The following is a 23,719-nucleotide window of genomic DNA, read 5'->3' on the forward strand; positions in this document are numbered from 1 at the left end:
ATTCAGTACATAGGGCCATTGACCGAGATATTCAACATTTTTTACATGTTATTTAGGACACCAGTCCATAGGCTGGTTTGAGGCAGCCCTCCATGCCATCCTATCCTGTTCTAACCTTTTCATTTCTACGTAACTACTTTAATCTGTTTGTCATATTCATACCTTGGTCTACCCCTGCAGGTTTTACCGCCCCCACTTCCCTCAAAACCAACTGAACTAGTCCTGGGTGTCTTAAGATGTGTCTTATCGTTCTACCTCTTCTTCTAGTCAAATTTAACCAAATCGTTCTCCTCTCATCAACACGATTCAGTACCTCTTCATTCGTAATTCGATCTATTCATGTCACATTTAGCATTCTTCTGTAACACCACATTTCAAAAGCTTCTATTCTCTTTCTTTCTGAGCTACTTATTGTCCATATTTCACTTCCATACAATGCCACGCCCAGACGAAAGTCTTCAAAATTGTTTTTTCAATTCCTGTATCAATGTTCGAAGTGAGCACATTTATTTTCTTAAGAAAGGTCTTCCTTGCTTCTGCTAGTCTGCATTTTATGTCGTCCTTACTTCTGCCATCACTGGTTATTCAACTATCTAAGTAACAGTATTCATCTACTTTTTAAAGACCTCACTTCCTAATCTAATATTTCCTGCATCACCTAACGTCGTTCGACTGCACTCCACTACATTTATTTTGGATTTGTCTATTTTTATCTTGTACTCCTTCTTCACGACTGTCCCCATACCATTCAGCAATTTCTCCAGATCTTCTGGAGACTCCCATAAAATAACAATACCATCAGCAAATCTCAGACATCATTAAAACGTATGATGTCACTTTATATATATATTGGCCATGATGTGGATTCTATGACAGATGTCATCATACACGTTTTATAACTATTTATAGAACGATTCCTTTGGGGGATCTCACAGAATTTGGTACAAATCCGCCAATGTTCTGTATCAGGTGTCGCTTGGGAACGAATTTCTTGTATACTTCTTCCAAGTGTGAACGACACCACCTACTGAGAGAAGGTGGACTAGGCCCAGTTGAACATACAATCAGGCCATTTCTTACAGGAAACTTAAGTGAAACATATATCATGAAATGCTCTGTCCTCTGACGCCGAGGTAGGCAGAGAAATGTGCCAGGTTGTGAAGCCAGTCGTACAACTCCACCTGATGATGCATTTTTAGTAATGATTTTTTCAATTTTCTCCATGTTTCATCGACACAGATAGGAAAGGGCTAGGAGTGGGAAGGAAGCGACATGGCAGTCAGTTGGTATTTATGATAATTATTTATTTTATACGAAAATTAGAGCCTCCGTGGCTCAGGTGGCAGCGCGCCGGCCTCTCACCGCTGGATTCCGTGGTTCAAATCCCGGTCACTCCATGTGAGATTTGTGCTGGGCAAAGCGGAGGCGGGACAGGTTTTTCTCCGGGTACTCCGGTTTTTCCTGTCATATTTCATACAAGCAACCCTCTCCAATATCATTTCATTTCATCTGTCATTCATTAATCATTGCCCCAGTGGAGTGCGACAGGCTTCGCCAGCCGGCACGATTCCTATCCTCGCCGCTAGTTGGGGGCTTCATTCATTCCATCCCTGATCCAGTCGAATGACTGGAAACAGGCTGTGGATTTACATACAAAAATTCTGCTCTCTGGCGTTTATTACAATCGATATCATTTATAGGGACGTTGGGCAATTGAAAGCCTCGTCATTAGGATGTTTGAAGGTTGAATTACTTGTGTTAAAGTAGAAAACCACGGAAAACCATCTTTAGGGCTGACGACAGTGGTTTTGAACCCACTCGCTCCCGAATGCAAGCAGATAGCTACGTGTCGCAAACTGCGCAGCCACTCGGTTAATAATGAAATATGGACAAGATTGCAAATAAGAGAGAAGACACCGAGCTCGATAGCTGCAGTCGCTTAAGTGCGGCCAGTATCCAGTAATCGGGAGATAGTAGGTTCGAACCCCACTGTCGACAGCCCTGAAAATGGTTTTCCGTGGTTTCCCATTTTCACACCAGGCAAATGCTGGGGCTGTATCTTAATTAAGGCCACGGCCGCTTCCTTCCCACTGCTAGCCCTTCCCTGTCCCATCGTCGCCATAAGACCTATCTGTGTCGGTGCGACGTAAAGCAACTAGCCAAAAAAAAGAGAAGACAATTTCCACATCTTGCTTGGCCAGTAAAAATTTCATATGCGGTCACAAGAATCCACCATGAAGCTCTCTGAAGTACGGAGTGATTAAATTATATAATCAGGACTGCCTTCATATAATTCACTTTCTTGTCCTCGAAATAGTAGTGATTCCCGGTAGGGTATTCGAGTACTCTGGGTATACGCCTGAGATAATTACTTTAGTGTTGTTGTTGTGGTTGTTAATAATAACAGTATGATTGTTAGTCATAAGAGTAAAAAAACTTGATTAATTTATTATAGTTTAGTTCGAATTTAATGTCTGCATTGACATGTGTGTTCCGGACAGTGATGATATGAATATCTGTGATGTCAATGGAGTCTTTGCTGTGATCGGTATGTCTTCCCGTACTATCCGGTGTGATATTTCTGTACAGGAAATGATGCTCTATATTTAATGTCCATTATATCTGTTAATAGTCTTAATAGATACAGGGTTGTCAGGACAGTTTCCCCACAAGAGTTCTCTAACGTTATGAATACCATGGAGATGGAACTGTCACATTTAATGATTCTCAAATGCTACCGACCTCAGCCTATCGGTAAGTTACGGTGTCCTTTATTAAGTGTTAAGTGTGTTCGGACTTCTCTCAGCACATATCTGTTAATGTAATATTCTCCCCTACTGTGATATAAATAAAATGTTCTAGCGAAGTGGAATCGAATATCCAAGCAAATGCATCATTCCAGACGTCCTTTCTCAGACTAAAACACCCATTTAGGCTGGGATGGTTAAACCCACTCGACTGGCTGAATACCGAAGTTGATTTAACATTCATATTTTGTGCTCAAGGTTGCGGGACTGAATGTTGGCGCAGTCAGTTGGCATTTAAAAGAATAATTTATTTTGGACGAAAATTCCTGCTCTGTGGCCTTTATTACAGTCGATATCATTTAAAGGGATGTTGAGCACATAACGTTACTATTGGTAAGTTCACTACACGATAGCAATTGAAAGCCTCACCATTAGGATATCTGAAGGTGGAATTTCGACAGTGACTACGGCTGAAATAAATTTGTTTTTCTGCTGGAATTTTCCCATATTGATTGAGATCGTACATCAAGCTCAGGACACCAATTTCTGTCCTAGCCGCATCTGTCAAACCACGACCATTGATATCCAGATTGCCTAGTAATATGATGAATAATAATTACAACAATAACTCCAACAAGAAATGGAACCAGGATTAGAAAGAAGTAGTTTATGCTATAGCGTTATTGAAAAATTCAAAGTTCGATCCTGCTTTCCATGACGTGAACTGTTATACTATGCTGAAGAACACCATAAAGGTCACTTAGATTATTGTTGTTCCTGATGGGAACTGAGGAAACATGGTTTGATTTGTACTTACTGTGGATGTGATGGTTGTTTGATATCCTATGTAACACTGGCAGACGGTGTGTTCGAAACTTGGGGTAGTCAAGAAATTATGACTGACTGAAAACATGACAGGTGCACGTTTCAGGTCTAATTTCTTTGGTCAAGGAATTTGAATCAAATTAACCGTACAATAATCCAAATTGGCAGGAAGAAAATTATCCTGACTGGTTTCCTCATATCTCTTCTGCTCATTACATGACTTCGTGAGTTCCTTACGGGTCATTCATTGAACAGAAAGAGGTCGCGAACTAGCCTGTCTTATTCTTTACTCTCGCCCATAGACTTCTAGCGTTACCTGTTGCTGAGTGACATGAACCATTTCTAACAAAGCGCGGCTGTCTCGTTCGTAAAAGTCTGCTCCTAATGTATTTTTCAAAAAATGATGAAATAATCTATATCTAGTACCTAACAATCAAATGGATATATTCCACTAAAGTATTTTGTTATATTTGTAGATAGCGCTAGCCTCATTGCCTCCTTCCAAAAACCACGCAGCAAAGTGGTCGTATCTTTTGGTATGACACTAGAAAGAGATATTTGGGGCCCGTGGGAAAAGTACCACAACAGTGTGCACATACAACTATAACAGAAAAGAATGCCAGTGCCCGATATGTAATCTACTTCTGTGGGTAGTGGCCACCGACAGAAGCACTAATGACTCACTGAGTTGATGTTGAGTTATTTATATCAGAATGTTTAATCTTGTGATTAATTGAGCGACCTTCTGATAATGTCCTTAATGCAGGAATTCAAGGTCGCTCTGTAAGTGTTCATTTGATGTCAGTACAGACAAGGCTCATCATCTGCCTTAATTTTCACCCAACAGATTTGCGTGAAGACAGGTCATTACAAACATGTCTCAACTTGAAAGGAATTTGATTTCCTAGTACAACCGATGGAAAGTCATCTTCTTTACATTACCACAGTTCTCGTCCATAATTTGTGGCAAAGGACATTGAGTCATTCGACATGTTCTACGAAGGCTGTGTCGTACAGCCAGTATTTCGTTTTTATTGGAATGTCAGGTCGTAGGAGGCTCTTGGAGACATCTTGTGTTTCAAGATAAAACATTATAGCAGTAGATATCGGGCGTTTACCGAGCATCTTCAATCATAATAATAATAATAATAATAATAATAATAATAATAATAATAATAATAATAATAATAATAATAAAACAAATTATCAGTGAACTGAACAATAACAAAGCTCCTGGTGAGGACGGTATAAGTGCCGAAATGTGGAAAATTGGTGGCGAAAGTCTTGCCTCTAAACTTCATGCTATTCTCAGCGATATCTGGATCACGGAAAAGATTCCTGAGGACTGGAAATGTGCACTAACTCACCCACTGTACAAGAAATGTGATAAAACTGACATCAGCTATTAGGCTACAGAGGTATCCCCTTGGTATCAGTTACCCACAAAATTTTCTCCAAAATTCTACTGAGAAGACTTGAAAGACAAACAGATCACCTCATTGGAGAATACCAGGCAGGTTTCAGCAAAGGCAGATCATGCACAGAACAAATACTCAATCTCAAAACTGTCTTACAAATGCGCAGAACTAGACAAACAGTGATCACCTTCGTAGACTTTAGAAAAGCACTAAGACTCCACAGACCGACATGCACTTTTCAAATTACTCGAAGAATTTAAAGTAGACAGAAAAACAAGAGAATTGATCAGACAAACATTAACTTACGCTACTTCCAAAGTTAAATTCTTAGGAGAAATATCTGAGCCTTTTGATGTCAACACAGGGGTTCGACAAGGAGATGGACTGTCACCTCTCTTGTTCAATCTTGTTCTAGAAAAAGTAATCAGAACCTGAGAAAAAGAAGTAAAAGGAATAACTCTTGGTAGATAACTGAAAAACAGAATTGACGTGCGGTCTCTAGCTTTTGCAGACGACCTGGCAATTCTTCCTAATAATAGGCAAGAACCAATCCACTACCTCGAAAAACCTATATGAAATTGCAGCCAAAACAGGACTTCAAATATCATACGAAAAAACCCAGTACATGGAAGGAGCCTCTCGGTTTCTAGATGGGCAAGCTATGATGACGAAATTTGGACAAATTTCGCAAGTAAAAAATTCAAATACCTTGCAGAAATCATTTAGCCTTCTGGATTAAATCGTGGAGCAAATAAGGAGAGAGTTACTAATGTACAGAAAGCATATCGAATCACTTGGAACACATATAGCAAAAAATCATTATCTCGGAAAACAAAGCTAAGACATTATAATACAGTAATAAAACCTGAAGCATTATACGCATTGGAAACCTTAATCATTGGCGGCACATAAATCATAAAAGATATGGAAAAGCAAGAAAGAAAAATTTTACGAAACATTTTCGGCCCAATCTGCACAGAGAGAGTATGGATGAAAAGGAAATCTTGTGAAATTTATTGCCATACTGAAAAAATCTCAGACGCTATCAGGAAAAGGAGGTTGAAATTCTATGGTCACATTCTCAGAATGAACAATGATAGACTGCCCAAAAGAATTCTAAACCTTGCCCACACACTGAAAGTCAAGAACAACTGGTTAAATGAAACAGAATCAGATCTTCAGGAAATCAACATCAACCAGGAAACTGTGAAGAACCTATCTGCTTTCAGAACACTGATTAATAAACATTGTTTCGTGGACCCAAATGCTAGAACGAATAAAACCTGGACAGAAGAACGTAAGAAGAATTTCAGTGAGAGGATGAAGAGATTTTGGGAAGAGAAAAAAGCAAAATCATCAGCTAAATAAGTTCAAGCGTGCTCCTCAGTTGGGCATAACGATGTGAAAAAAATAACAATAATAATTTTTCTCTTGCCTGGCCCTTTCTCCAATTATTATGAGGTCTGCTTAAGCTGAGATTTACGGCCGGACACCCTACCTGACGCCAACCCCACGTGGAGGGGATGTATTCACTATTTCGTGTTAATGTGGTGATTAGTAGTGTGATGTAAATGTACGTGAAGTATGTACATGAAGATGTGTATTAAGACCACAAAGACCCAGATCCTGAGCTAAAGTGATTAACCAAACACGGTTACGACCCGGCCGGCAATCGAACCCGAGGCCCTATGAACCGAAGGCCAAAACGCTGGCCTATCAGCCAAGGAGCCGGACATGTATAATAATAATAATAATAATAATAATAATAATAATAATAATAATAATGTTTAACATCCTTTAAAATTGTGCAGTAGGTAAGAGGCGTCTGGGTTCCGAAAAGCTGTCCTGAAGAAATGCTTTTTAACCAGACGATAAATCTACTGACTCGAGTGTCTCGCTTCTAAACGTATTCGATCCTGCCACCTTGAACACTGAAGGTAAATGCCTAATCAGTTACACTACTCAGCTAATTCCTGTAAAGTATCTGAGAAGATTTTTCAATGAAATTACAATTCCTGGAAACATTCCCTGTAACATATTGAAGTATGCCTGTCTATACATCGTCAGTGCAACTTTATCATGTCCACACGTATTGTGTGTTCACATGATTAGCGACCTCATTGAAATTTTTGGTACATTCTCATTTAGAAGCTGTAAGTCGAATCTAGACAAGAGCACGCAAGATTTTTACGGAATGGGGGATCACTTTCCAGTAGTGAGGATTCCACCTAAAACTGGTGGTTCTGCGAATAATTACACGTAAAACGGCATGTTAGCTTGCTTGTTTTCGTAGGATGTCGCAGAAATGAGCCACATAAAACACTTTCTGAGGCTTTACACCAAGGCAGCCGTAGTTCTAATACTAGCCCGTGCGCGTAGGATTTTTTAAATTCCTGTGGTTCGGATTACACGTAAACCTGGAGGTCCAATGGCTGTGATTACGATATCAAAAATTACTTTTCTTTTTTTCTCTAATTTTTTACACTTTCCGTAAAGTTGATATTTGTACTTTAAGATTGATATTTCTACGTTATTCTGTAGGTCGTGTTGCGAGGACGGTCATTTCGTTGCTTGCAGTATTAGATACTCTTTATCATGTCCACACGTATTGTGTGTTCAAATGATTAGCGACCTAGCTTCTTGTGGCTATGGTGACGGGTTCGATCTCTGGCACGGTTAGTGGATATTTTAAGCTTAGAAGATCTTAACGTCACTATGATGTTCCAAGGAAAGTCCAACCAAACCAAACCAAACCAAACCCCATGGCACTACAGCCCTTGAAGGGCCTTGGCCTACCAAGCGACCGCTGCTCAGCCCGAAGGCCTGCAGATTAAGAGGTGTCGTGTGGTCAGCACGACGAATTCTCTCGGCCGTTATTCTTTTCTTTCTAGACCGGGGCCGCCATCTCACCGTCAGATAGCTCCTCAATTCTAATCACGTAGGCTGAGTGGACCTCGAACCAGCCCTCAGGTCTAGGTAAAAATCCCTGACCTGGCCGGGAATCGAACCCGGGGCCTCCGGGTAAGAGGCAGGCACGCTAGCCCTACACCAGGGGGCCGGCCTTCCAAGGAAAGTCCACCTCAGCAAAATTCTAACTAATCCTTCTAACGCATGTACGAGCAAACCTGGAACCACTTGACAAGCAACCCGCAAAACCAGAAAACAGCACGTAGTTCGGAACGAACCGGTAGATGGAGACAAACGGACAATGATTGCAGTGGTGGTTACTGATTCTTAGATAAATACTGATTAAGTTTTGTATGTACTTTAGGCTACATTAAACAAATAACATATTAGAAGATTTTAGTTCTAATATATTATATGCATCAGATCTTCACGAACATTTGCTGGCGACTACACCTGTGCTTACCAATCATCAAGCACTGTTTGGATTAAACAAATAACATATTAGAAGATTTTAGTTCGAATATTTTCTATGCATCAGATCTTCACGAACATTTGCTGGCGACTACACCTGTGCTTACCAATCATCAAGCACTGTTTGGATTAAACAAATAACATATTAGAAGATTTTAGTTCGAATATATTATATGCATCAGATCTTCACGAACATTTGCTGGCGACTACACCTGTGCTTACCAATCATCAAGCACTGTTTGGATTAAACAAATAACATATTAGAAGATTTTAGTTCGAATATATTTCTTTTACAATCAATCAATCAATCAATCAATCAATCAATCAATCAATCAATCAATCAATCAATCAATCAATCAATCAATCAATCAATCAATCAATCAATCAATCAATCAATCAATCAATCAATCAATCAATCAATAAATCAATCAATCAATCAATCAATCAATCAATCAATCAATCAATCAATCAATCAATCAATCAATCAATCAATCAATCAAAAGCCCAAAGTTTGCCACATTTTCGTAACACTACTCCTTTATCAGAAATCACGCAGAACAAACTGTGTTGCTTTCCCTTGGATCTTTTCCATTCACGTACGAAGTAATCCTGTTACCGAGATCGATAGGTGCAACCGCTTAAGTGCGGCCAGTATCCGGTATTCGGGAGATAGTAGGTTCGAACCCCACCGTCGGCAGCCCCGAAGATGGTTTTCCTTAGTTTCCCATTTTCACACCAGGCAAATGCTGGGGCTGTACATTAATTAAGGCGACGGCCACTACCTTTCAACTCCTAGCCCTTTCCTCTCCCATCGTTGCCATAAGACCTATCTGTATCGGTGCGACGTAAAGAAAAAGAAGTATTCCTGCTTCCCATGCACTGGGACCATTGCAATTATATCACTAAAATCTGAGTTTCAAGTTCACGATTCGAAAGAGTGAGGCCTCGTGGGAAGAATGGAGTGTTTAAGTCGTTCGGGTAGCGTCAAACCAGTAACCTTGGAATCTACTGCCATGGTCATACTATATTTGCATATGTCGAAGTTTATGTGAAACTAAAAATGAATATTTTTAGACTTTTACATCAATCGATAGCAAATTCGTTCTACTCGGTGACAAAAGATCTCAATTCAGTTCCGAACAGTACTGTATACAATACATTTCGTAACTACAGAGAATGATGGTAAATTTCATGTGAAATAAAAGAAGGTCGTACTATATTTTCATATATCGAGGCTTAATGTGAAACTAATGTAACTAAAAATTAATATTGTTGTGAATAAGTATTCATTATTGTAGTGTGAAAGAAATGTGCAGTATGTACCAAATACCACAATTTCTGCCTATCAATTAAAGACAGAATGACACAGATGTGAAAAAAGGTATGTTTATTAATAGCAGTCGAAGAGGATAGTTCAAAAAATGTTGTATTTCCTTTTTGCTATTTGCTTTACGTCGCATCGACACAGATAGGTGGTCCTTCCGGGAGAACCGAGCACGCCTTTACCGCCTCGGCCAGGCAGCCCCTATAATTAATAACTTCGCATACGTTTAAAGAACATTCTAAACAAGTGTTATAAAAACATTTCCTTTGTAAGTAATGGTTTGGTTCATAAATAGATAGTTAATTTTGTTTCATTTATATGTGGAATTACGCTTTTAAAATGAAAAATGTTATTTTGTCTCTCCCGAAAAAAAAGAGATTCGTAGTTACGTTAATTTATCACTAAGTCCCTTAAGTATTCGATGTATCTGCGTGTGAAGACCTGTCTATGGATTGGTATTATTGTCATGATAGTCTCTAGACTCTATAGCATGTAACTGAAATTATTTGCACACTGTTCTGCCGGTGGCAATTTCCCGTCCGGTAAGCAACCAACAACGCAATTCGGAGCGAAAAATATGGTGGAGTGGAAGGGGTTTTAACAAGGATTCCTTGCGAGGCTGTAAATTTTGTATACGTACACATTTACAGTATTTCCCTGTCATTCTCAGAAGTTTCATATTGAGTGAGGAGGGGATCGTTCCATCCAAACAGTGCTTGATGATTGGTAAGCACAGGTGTAATCGCCAGCAAATGTTTGTGAAGCTCTGATGCATAGAATATAAGTGAGCACTTGCTATTTTTAATATTTTTCACTCCAGAGATATTGCAATCATCAGCTCCGTGCGGTTATTGCGCGTGTGAGTTCTTTGTGATAATCAGTATTATAGCATGGACCGTCGAAGTAGTCTGCAGTTGATTAATAATAATAATAATAATAATAATAATAATAATAATAATAATAATAATAATAATAATAATAATAATAATAATAATAATAATAATAATCCATCTAAAATAACTGGTTACCGGGGAAATACGAGAAAACCTAAATAAAGTAATGTTAGTGGTTTTCGTCCCGCTAACTATAATGATCGTTTTTGGAGATATCGAGATGATGAAATTTTGTCCCAAAGGAGTTCCTGTACGTGTCAGTCATCTATCGGCACGAGGTTGACGTATTCGAGTATCTTCTGGCACCATCGAAAGTAGTGAGATCGAACCCGACAGCTTGGACTCAGAAGGCCAGCACTCTTCCGTCTGAGCCACTCCGTCCAGCTCTGTCGTTTAGAATAGATACCCCCTACTTGGATTGTCAGGATTTAATCTTAGGCTTTGTTCTGAATTTAGAATTGAAATAAAATTTGAAATGGGATGCCATCAGCTCCGAGAATAAAACTGAGAAGTCCGTTAATTTACCATTCTTAGCCATCTTAGAAGTGGTTTACCATAGTTTTTCTCTTAAAGGTCTAACTTGGGAGAATATTGGGCTGAGACACAAGTTACATACCATGGTTGCTTCTTTCCCAATCCTGAACCCAATTAATAATTGATATGAACGTTAGTATAGATACCACATCTCACACACTGCGTACACTGGGCAATAGATCAAGTTCCGTGTAACTTAAACTGAACGAAAGAAACTTGCGGTAAACGCCAGCTTATAGTAGCGACTTTTCCGACTGCACGGGTTTATGAGCCTGAAACATAGGTCTTCAGGTCAGGGGACTGCACAGATGACCTTAGATTTCTTCACAGCCTGCGTGGTTTGTCTGAGTCTTGCTTATGGAGATATGAAGCTACACCGTTAGCTTTGCTACACCGTCTCAACCGATAAGAGTAAATTAACGGAATTTAATACACCTTCCAGTCTGGCAGGAAATATACGTAGGTCGTTAATTTAAAATGTTCGCGGAAATTACCTGCGAGGGAAATTAGAATGATAATCTGGGTAGTAATTGAGAACCATGCGAGTACTGTACCCGACATTCTTGACACAGCTAAGGAAATGAAACTAGTATCACGGTGGCTTGCTGTGACCTGGGTTCGAAACCTTCCGCCTGTTCTTGCCTCCAGGCGTTTGGCACGAAGGTCAGCGACTTCATAAAATATCATGTACCACATTCCACACCTAAAGAAGTGAAATTCTTTGCGGAAAATGTAGAACATGTCCTGTCCAAGACATATAATTCACCCCGGTGATTTCTTCAAAAGCCTGACAATACAATACAGTATTGAGGTATTGAGATGATGTTTGTGAGAAAAGCTTTGATCCAGTAGCCGGGTGTGGTTTTTGCTTAGTGCAGTGGGAGATGAGTGACACACTATGGACGTACTCTATTTAGAGGGGTGTCCACCGAAACTTCCTCATCCACTTTCAAAGACGAAATTATTGGCTAATCAAAGTCCACTAGTTCAGCCTGGATCGAACCCGCAATCTTGGGATTATAGGTAGAAATCTCCAACTCTGACACACAGCAGCAGTCAGTTACGACAGTAATACAGTTACTTAAAGTAACTTACATTTTACATAAATCTAAATCTAATGATCTCTCTTACAGTGAATTCAAAATGAAATTTACAACTCAGTCCTTCACAACAGGCGGACTTGAAGACATATTCCGGCACCAAATCATCATAAAACATACCGTCTACATACATTCTAAGAACAACATATCCTGTTAATTAGGAAGTAGTCCGCCTCTGTGGTGTAGTGGTTAGTGTGATTAGCTGCCACACCCGGAGGCCCGGGTTCGATTTCCGGCTCTGCCACGAAATTTGAAAAGTGATACGAGGGCTGGAACGGGGTCCACTCAGCCCTGAGAGGTCAACTGAATAGAGGTGGGTTCGATCCCCACCTCAGCCATCCTGGAAGTGGTTTTCCATGGTTTCCCACTTCTCCTTCAGGTAAATGCCGGAATGGTACCTTACTTAAGGCCACGCCCGCTTCCTTTCCTCTTCCTTGCCTGTTTTTTCCAATCTTCCCATCCCTTCCAAAGATCCCAATTCAGCATAGCAGGTGAGGCCGCCTGGTCGATGTGCTGGTCATTCTCCCCAGTTGTATCCCCCGACCCAGAGTCTAAAGCTCTAGAACACTGCCCTTGAGGCGGTAGAGGTGGGATCCCTCGCTGAGTCCGAGGGAAAAGCCAACTCTGGACGATAAAGAGATTAAGAGGAAGAAGAATGAGGAAGTATATCAGAATGTATAATTCATTAAGCAAAGACAAACAAGCTTGTAGTTTTACCCTACTGTTGATGCTGTGGTCATAGCAACGGGACCTCCAGTTGTAGGTGGAATGCGAATCACAGGGACCTAACTTTTCATTTCAAAAACCCCACATGCTTTGGTCGGGTCGAACAGTGACTACACTGTGGTAAGAAGTCAGTGGCTATGTTAATCTGCTGTCACTGCCGCTGTATAATTCACTGTGTTATTATTATATTCTCAACACAATATTTCCTTTCGGATTGGGTAGCTTTTAAAAGTATCTCTTCTATATATCTAATTTGTTGAAATCCCTTACCTTGGGGGCATTAATGAAAGTAATAAATCTCCTTGACCGGCTTCATGGCTAAATGGTTAACGTGCTGGCCTTTGGTCACAGGGGTCCCGGGTTCGATTCCCGGCAGGGTATGGACTTTTAACCATAATTATTAATTTCGCTGGCACGGGGACAGGGTGTATGTGTCGTCTTCATCATCATTTTATCCCCTTCACGACACTGACGTTTTCAAGTTATGAATTATCAAGTTAAATCTTATTCATATCTCTACACTTTAACACAATTATTGTAAAATGCCAATTTTTACTCTTCTATAAATACACTTTCTTCGTGAAGGCTCTAGTCTAGGAAATTCTATATGAACATTTTGAGAACTGAACAGTCCTCCAATAAACCAAATTTTAAGAACTTAACAGCTATGGAATGAAAACGAATCGGTTGTTGTTGAATGTTCAGTAATTACAATGTCTTATTGTTCATCGTACTTGAGATTAAAATACAGGACGTATAGGAATTACGGTATTTGTGTGGCATGGAATTTACGGTCTTGTTTTCAAATTAGTATAAAAAATACTTCTTCTTCTACCACATTTCCCACATCTGTGGGGTCGCGGCTGCGAACTATGTAGAACATGTGAATTTCGCCCTATTTTACGGCCGGATGTGCTTCCTGACGCCAACCCTATATTGCACCCACTCACCTCCTGAGTCCCAGACTCAGTCGCAGACTAAGTCGCAGACATCGCTGTCAGGCTCTCCACATTCCGGGCATGGTCTTGCTTCTATTTGCCTATGGATCAATTGGACTTCTCTTCCGTCTTCTTCTTCATCATCCTCTCCTTCGTCCTCATCTTCCTCTTGGTCGTCCTCATCCCCGTCTATCTTCGAGTTGTCGTTCGTTGTCGAATCATTTTGCCTAGGCTGGCGTCCTGGATCGTAAATCTTCCTGGGCTCTGGATCAGTAGCTGACCTCTGACTTCTACCACATGTCGCCCCCTCTTCCATCGCCGTCTCGACCATATTCGTTTGTTGGCCTCTATGCCTGGGGTGTCTCTGATTAAAATGATGCGTAGTCTTATCTAACTGGCGCATCAGAGTCTCCACCTGTATTGCCGGAATTTTGTTCTCAAGGATAAATTTTGGTATCTCCCGGACGAATCCTGTCCGGGTCATGTCCTCGGGCTTCGAAAATAGGTGGTTTAACGTCTGAAATTTTTACTTCGTGGACCACTGACGTCGGTATTGCATTTGGCAACGATGACGATCCGTCTCTTACCTCAACTTTCTGTTCCGTCGTATCGACTAGCGACATGCCTTCCTCTTTACGGATTCCCTGGTTTTCAAAGGTCTCGACTTCTTCTTGCTCTTGGAGGTGGAAGTCCTGTGCTGATCCTGGTTGATCTAACCTAATTTTGACTACTTCCATATCCTCTCTAAGCTCTTCCGGCTTATCGGGATTCCCGTCTGACCTGGGCTTGGTCTCTGAAATTTTCTCCGCACATGTCCCTAATTGTTCAGTTATCCTGTCAATTTTATTTCCTAGTGAGATCCTAGTGGCCTGAATTTGTTCAATAAGTTCCCGTTGATGAAGAACCATAACTCGCATTATGTCTTCCAAAGTGAAAGCTTTCATCTCTCCCTGTCCTTCTAACTGTTCATCTTGGGGACGCTCCCCACCTTCGTCTGACATTATATCAAATGAGAAAAGAGGGCTGATCAGCCTCTCATCCTATCGCACACGATTACGACAATTATGGGTCTAGGCCCTATCACACGGTTATATCCTAGTTAATAATTTCTAAAGATTTTAAATTTCCAAACTCAAAACCCAAACACTATTTTTCGCTTTCACATAGCGAATTTCTTAGATAACGTATTTCAAATTTGCGTATTAATTGCCCTCACATGCGTATTATGCCTGAAATTCATATAATCAGTCACTCCAGACTATGACAACAACAGCAACAATCGATAATCCAACGATGAAAAACTTGCAGGCTCCTGTCTCGAAATAATTTAAATTTAACTTACACATTTCCATTATCTTTTTATTAATACTTGAATCTGGTGCTCAGTGACATTTTTACCAAATGCAGTATTCCTAATAAATTTTGCCTATATAAATTCCTGCCCATGGATAGTTTCATTTATGTGGAGTCTCATTATATCATAATAAAATGTTAATTTCAGAGAAAAAGGGAATTATTAAGTTAATGAGCGTTTATAGCAATGAATTTCTATTGTATAATTATCAAGCCTAGCCCCGTTCGAAACTAACCTTACTATAACATGAATTACTACATGGCACATATAATATAAATCCACTATTGAGCTTAACCGTGATGGGGTCAAAATATAATTAAATATTCCGATTTTGTTTACATTTAAGTTAAACAACTGAGCCTATCTATAATGCAATCGGGCACTGAGTTGGTCGCTCATGATATCGTCGCTAATACAACAAAGTCCTTTCTTTTGATGCGTCAACAATAAAGTCACACGTTGCTTAAGCATGATGCAATCTGCCTTTCCACGTTGGGCGCCATGATGTGCTTACCAATACACTAAAGCCTCACGGTTGGGCATGGCCATGATGCCTCTACAATAAAGTCCCACGATTGGGCCTATCTATGATGCAATCGGCCCCATTACGTTGGGAGCCATGATGCACCCGCTCACCTCCTGAGTCCCAGACTAGCCTTAATCTCAGGGGTGATCAGTTCGTAAAAGATGTTAAAATTTTTAATCAATAACAAACAAATATATATGAACACAGGGATGAACGGCTCATGCAAATTAAGGTAAAGGGGGACGGCTCATTCATAGATACAAATTATAGACTCCACAATAGGACTGGGAAGTGACAACTTAAATTCCATGGGCATACTGGACTAACTGCAATAAAAAGATATGAAAACTGTTTCCTATTGAAATTACAATAAGGAGCAATTTATTTACTTAAATCGCACACAGCAAGTGATGACAATTATTACACTTAGACATTTCCATCCTGAAAAAGAATACATAGGTACATTTGAATTCACCTCAGTACTCTGGTAGTGTGAAATATTTGGTGAATTCGCCCCATGGGTTACTGGGGATCGAATCCACATCCGTATGAGTGGACGTTTCACAGCTGGAGATCTTCTTTCGGAGACGAGGGCATGAGAGTAACTATTTACTGTCATCTCCACGTTCCGTTGGACATGAGTCACTTCCGGTATATACATTCTAGTAGGCCGGACCCCCACCGTGGAAATGTTATCGTATCTATATTTCCAGATTCACAAACATGCTAGGTGTAGCTCGTTAACTCAAAGCTTATCTCAATATTTACTTTTGTCAATACGACAAGACGTACGGGAAGGTTCATTACTATGCTCGCACAATGAAGACATGTGCCGGCCGTGGCTTATTCCGCACCTACCGCCAACAATCTCCCACGTGGAAAACCAATATCTGGTTCCGACCAATTCGACACATGACGACATCCCTATCATATCTTCCTATGATTATTAAATCATTATCATTCTCTATCTGATCATTATCATACTCTATGATTACATCAATTATTTTATTATTATCATTAATTTCAATTATCATCCTATATTTGATTATTATCATTTATCATCCGGGATGATTTTATGCTATCCTTTGCCGACGTTTCAAACGAAGGGTCGTTTTTCCTCGTAATTAATCCGCACAAATTAATGATCAGTTTCATAATAAATAATAATAATAATAATAATTATTATTATTATTATTAATTTATCATATTCGTAACACTGAATCATCGTCCATTAAATATCTTAATTTCCTTTCATCATAATTCTTATTCTCATAATACTATTGCAAGTTCTTCTTCTGCTTCTTCAACCTTTTATTATTATTATTATTATTATTATTATTATTATTATTATTATTATTATTTTCATCTGTGGAGATTATCATTATCGCATCACTTATTCATCATGGATTCAATATTTTACATTGATATCACCATAATTATTCTCAAATTAATCTAATAAATTTTTCCTATTATTCCTCTTCATATTATATTATTATTATTATTATTATTATTATTATTATTATTATAACAACTCTATTTCACGTTTTATACTACCGTTAGCGATATTTATGGTTAATGCATAAGCTTTTACAATTTCGATCTACTTTGGCACTAAGCAATTGATTTAAGACAAGATTTACTTGGATCATTATTATTATTATAAAAATGGAAAGTTTTATATTTTAATTTCCACTTTTTAGAATTTAGTCGCATATGTTGAGTCCCATTATGACCCACCAAGATCCGATTTACATCGATCGGGACACCACGGTATTCGGAACCGCAACATTAATTTCCGTACTGTCGTTAATTTTATGGGGACACCATGTCCTCCCAAGCCACATCTCAAATCCCATGGCACATCGCGGCTGGGCAACTACATCCATTGCCTGCGATTGCTAAATTATTCCTTCCTTTTCATTCGGAGTCCATTTAATCCCCTGGAACTCTTCAAACATGTAATTTAATAATTAATCCTCGGTGCGTGGATTCTGCCACTCATAACACCGGAATCGACCTTACATCTTCTTAGGCATCGAGATTTATCTATTTCATCATAAAAAACAGTACGTCTCAATTCTCACCTCATGCCGGATTTTCGTCCTGCACGGCTTCCGATCTTAAAAATGGGCTCAAACCACTCTGGGCTTTCAACATAACGTGACCATCCTATACACGTGCCTCTATCACTTCTAAACAAATTTTTATGGTAATTATAAAGTCCAACAACGTGAAATCAACCATTTACGTAAAATGTAACAAAGGTTTTTCAGTCTGTCAAACACACAGCAAATATAATGTAAATTAAAACACTATAAGCATACCTGCAAAAAACACACTAACATACAAAGAACATCCCCAAATATATCAAATTTGTGTACTCATGCCTGTGTAGAATTCCATTGTCTCGTGGCGATGGAGAATTCTTTGTATGTTAGTGTGTTTTTGCAGGTATGTTTATAGTGTTTTAATTTACATTATGTTTGCTGTGTGTCTGACAGACTGAAAAACCTTTGTTACATTTACCTAAGTCAACACTGAAAACATGGCTTCATTCTTAACAAATTTACGTAAAAATCAAATTTACTGCCCGAATTAAAGTCTTTTACGCCACATGTTAACTCTAAATTGATTATTACTTTCACCCGCGAACTTTCACAGCATTTATTATTATTATTTTATTATTATTATTATTATTATTATTATTATTATTATTATTATTATTATTATTATATTTTAACTTGCGAACTTATAAAGCATTATTATTATTTCCTTCACTTTATCTTGCACACTCACAAAGCATTATTATTATTATTATTATTATATTTCATGACCTTCCGTACGCAAACACAAATTTTTCACACCCTGGCACTTTCATAATCTGGTTGTCTGGTAACAAATATGCCTAACTAAGGTAAAAAATAATCACCGTGGTGATTTAAAAATCAAAATAAACTGGGTTAGCATAAAAGAAAAATCTATCACTTGAAATGAACTTAAATCAAAGTATTCACAAACAGCATGCATTGATTGAAAGAGATACCCCATATTTACATTATATACAACAAACAAATATTTAATTAATTAGTCTAACCCGTAATTACGTTAATGTAAATTAGTTCGTCCGTCTATCTTAAATAAATAATGGATTCGGGAAGCGATCCATGTGTTACGTTAAGTAACCATGATTAATTTACCCTGAGTCCCGTTTTGTCGCGATAACATCCCCAAATATATCAAATTTGTGTACTCATGCCTGTGTAAAATTCCATTGTCTCGTGGCGATGTAGAAGCCTCATGGCCCCATATTGGTTCGCTCGTGCATCATGTCGCACTTTATAATGTTATCACAACAAAACACTTCTGGGCGATTACCCATGATTAACACCTTACTAAAGAATTTACAAAACAACACTTATAGGTGCCTAAAGACCCATTACACTTTCACCATCATATTCTTCCTTGAGCCCGAACCACAAGTCGTGATACTTACGACGATGTGTCGTTTTATTCGACCCGGCGCGTATCGCGTTAGTCAGCCGGCACTTCCTGGCGTATTCCTATGCCGTCTCGTGATCGCTTCGCTCCTATATTTCCCTGCTCGGATAGTTATTCCCGTCTATCTTGAACTATTGACTTCCGGCTCCGCACACTGCCTTCAAAAGTACTATCGGCGTTCCGTTGATTATTTATATTCAATCACATGGAACCTTTTAGAAATGTATTAAATTCAACATACAGTTGTACTGATTATTTACACTCGGTACTATGAATGATCTCACTGTTCGTCTTCATTCTCATAACAACTCACGTACTTTCAGCTCTAACTGACTTCGAATGCGTCCCGAGGTACTGACTTACAGAGTCAACGTGTCAGAGTCTCAACTACTTCATACGACTGATACGACTGGTGCGACTGACACGACTGGTGACTGGTAACAACTGGTGACTGGTAACAACTAGTAATGTGAGGTCCAACTGCTGGTTATTTATGGACGATATGGTTTCCCACCAGGGTCATCCGCGGTCATACCAGAGGGAGGGGGATTTGTTATCCTAAATCGGCACTTGCAGGTGGATTTGGATCTCTTAATTTATCCCACTTAATAAACTGGCGATACACATTCACGTGTCGTATTCTGATCTCATATCGTTCGGCGATCACGGAGATATTACTTGATTTCTGTCCTCCATTTTACGCGCGCTAAGTCGGCGTCTATGCTGGTGAGATATCGCTGACCAATAGGAAAACAGCGTGGGCCTTTTCCTAGAATTCTATATTGTAATTCATCAAGATTACAATTAATCAACATGGGGATGATATTAACAAAAATCCCATCTGTTCAATTCGGTGGTTGGAATATTTTAATTATTATTATTACTGGAGATAACTGGAGTTCATTTTGACTTCGGTTATGTTGGCGCATCTGCGAGTCCTATACTAATTTTGTCATTGGCTAACACTGCAGCGGTTCGTTTAAATATCTTCCTCTGACAACTTAACAACAAAATGCCTCGAGGCGTGGGAGACTATATTGCTAAATATTCCCCGTATTTGTGACACAAGGAAAGGTTCTTGTTCAAGAATAAATGCTCTCTCACTTCCTCGTTGCAATTAGGACGGTTGTTCTGAGTTCTAGATATAATCCTCTTAGCTTTTGACAAGGAAATAATACTACCCATTATGACAGGCTTAACTCTTGGTGACAGATTGTCGCGAACACGCCTGACTATGTTGAAATCTCTTGGTCTACACCAGAATGATAATGTGTATATTCCAATACACTCATATGCCTGCATTTATTTTATAATATCAAATCATGATACCTATGGGCTATCTCATCCGGGTACAATATGGAGGGATATAATAACTATTGCATGATTCTGCGGTGGTAGTTAGTGTAGTGAATATGAAGAGGAAAGTGTTGGAACAAACAAAAACACCCAGTCCAAGAGCCAGAAGAATTAATCAGACCTGATTAAAATCCCAGACCCGGCTGGGAATCGAACCCAGGGCCGTCTGAACCGAAGGTTCCAGCCAATGAGTCGGACTAGTATAAAAATGACTCTTAATGAGTAAATGACTACCAGTGAAAGAAAGTTATTCTTTTGCATAGTGTAACGGTTAGCGCAGTTACCTATCGTCCTCAGAGGTACACGTTCGATTCCTGGTACTCCCAGAGTTAAGGATTGACAGGAGAGTTGGTGATTAAACTGTTATGTGCAGCTCACCTTCATTATGGGTGTGCCTGGAAAGAGCTTCACCACATCGAGGAATATTTCTTTTTAATATTGTAAGAATCGTCGAGTGAATATGAAATAACCGGGAAAGTCACCCGAAGTATGGCAACAAAAGTCAGCATATTTAGGTTTCCCACAATTGAATTTTGATAATAAAATAATGATGTTACCTGCTTAACGTCTGCTCATCTCTTTGGGTATTACTATACAGCTCTGTGTCGGAATTTTGTTCCGCTGAAATACTTTAACGTACCTGTTACGGAGTTATCCGTGCTAGTTAGAGGTGAAAGAAGGTGCGGGCGGGAATAGGTCTCAACTTACAAAATTAAGGTTAATTTAAAACTTTAACAAAGGTTATATTTTCTTTTCAAAATCAACCGATAACAACAACAGAGTAACAGGTACCAAGTAGCAGGAAAACAAGTTAAGAAATTACAATTATTACAAGATTTGGGCTTGGAGCCCCAAGATTAAGTTCTGAGCTCTCAGCTCACCACCACAATAGCTGAAGGGCAGAAAACCCCTAAGTACGAGGAGGACTTGCTCCTAATTACAATGTTAAGAGGAAAAGAGCAGACCCGCTCTCAATTTTACAAGCCTATCAAAGGCTACAATAAACTTCATTCCTAACTGCCCTTAAGGCACACATACAGTGAAACAGGGGTATCTTGTACCCAACCTACAGGGCCTTCACATGAAGAAAACAAACTTTGGGTTAATTAAGTGGCCCAAAAAACCAAATTGACTGGAGGCGTAGCTTGCACTCCTACATGAAACTTCTTAAAACCTAGGTGGCACTCGGCCAGTTATACAGGGGCTAATCCCATACTAGGGAGGTGACTAGTCGGCAAATAAGTTTAAGACTTTAAGGAGGAAGAGAAAAATGGTTACGAAAACATAGTCACCTCAAATTCAAAATGAAGGGGAGTTCGAGAGGGTGAAGCACTCTCTATCCCCGCTTTACAGATTTGTAATTTATAGATAGACAGAAAAGAATTTACATTTTAAAAGGGTAGTTTACATACGAAAGGTTTCGAACCTTCCCCGAGAGTTAAACTGCTGAGCTAGCAAGAAATGAAGAAGTTAACAGGCCATTACCTTGTAGATGAACTGCTGCTTGGAGAAGGAGGCGCTTCCCGCCCCCTGCTATATATGTTCACACACTGCGAAAGATGTTACTGAAGTGGCTCCGAGACAAGAAAATCAGCAGTTTATATATCCTCGTGGAACATTCGAGACCTTTCATGAATGATAACAACCCGCCCACAAACTTTTATTGGCCGACAGCAAAAACTGATACACAAAACGATGAAGAAACACCTTATTGGTGGAAAATTAATTACAGAAATTTATGATTGGCTAATTTCAAAACTGGCGGAAGGAAAGGATTATATTGCCAACCCACAAACCACAGAACAAAATTTAGTAAAAATAAAACTTAGGAATACAATATTTCTTCAGGAAAGTTCATTCCATTGCACCAGAGTGTGTTACCATAGTTTTGGGTAGCGATATCTGTTAGAGAATGTTCAAACTTCTTGATACGGAGCAAACAAACACAAATCAAAATATAGACCGTTCAGAACACTTCAAGATTACCAAATTTACAGTAGTGACATCTTTTCCGAGAAACCGTTGAGTTAATACAGTTTGTTAAAGTTCAGGGTTTCTCCTGTAGAGAGGTTTCAACTGGCGCAATATTTGAATTCGCGGCGTGGAGGTGTAACGCCCGGTACAGTACCAAAAACCAAGATAGAGAATGTCACATTTATTCGCCCTCAAATATCGCCGTCCATAGCCGGACTCGAACCCACTATTTCGGCAACAGAGAGACTACGGCTAACTAAACAATTGAGGTCGACAATTGAATTGTAACTTTTGTTTGCGTCAGAGATTACACACACATTGCTAGGAAGGTCATTGCTAGGTAATGCATTTCGACTTCAGAATCTTTAAAATTCTCTTTCTCTTTTCTGTGTTCCAGTTCTTGATTCTTAAACATTCATGGCACAATGGATGAGGTTTGTTCTAGGACTAGATGCTTTGCCACTGCTGATCATGAACATTAACCAATTCATAATTCAATGACGTGGAAGGAAAAGATAGTGCCCTTGGTGACATGACATTAGCAATGATCCGATTACACCAAGTGACCTGTTAAGTGACTCTCCGATCGCGCCGCATCGAATCTCCGAGAAGAATACTGCACTTATCCATTTGTTGCAATTACGGTCGAGTGGAGTGATGCAAAGCAATAAGCAGGAAAAAGCTATGCATTAAAATTCTTGGTATCTCTTCAGGCATTTCCAATATTTTGACAGGAATTCAGAATGATCTCCTTTTTGTTGTTGTTTTTGTGGTTTGTACATGACGCTGCAGTACCGGAAATATCTAGAGTTTGCCTCTAATTACTGGCCTTCCAGGAATGACACACTTGTGGCTATTCCGTTCCAGATGACTTGTGGGAAGACAGAGGTGCTGCTTCCAGTTGAAGCATTGCCAATTCCACCTGGTGTAGTGAGGGCATACATAATGAGACCACTGCAAGCCCCTTCCTCAGTCCCAGTGCCAGACAGCCAAGCTATTAGGCACAGCACAGTATATAAATAACAGTGCAATCATTTTGTGTAATTTTGCGAATGAGATTATGTCAGATGACCTTTTCATCGTAGTCATGAAGGTTATTCGGTCCTTTTGTTCGTTTTTGTCTTTAGC

Source organism: Anabrus simplex, chromosome 2, assembly GCF_040414725.1.
Source record: "Anabrus simplex isolate iqAnaSimp1 chromosome 2, ASM4041472v1, whole genome shotgun sequence".
In the NCBI taxonomy this organism is placed as follows: Eukaryota; Metazoa; Arthropoda; class Insecta; order Orthoptera; family Tettigoniidae; genus Anabrus; species Anabrus simplex.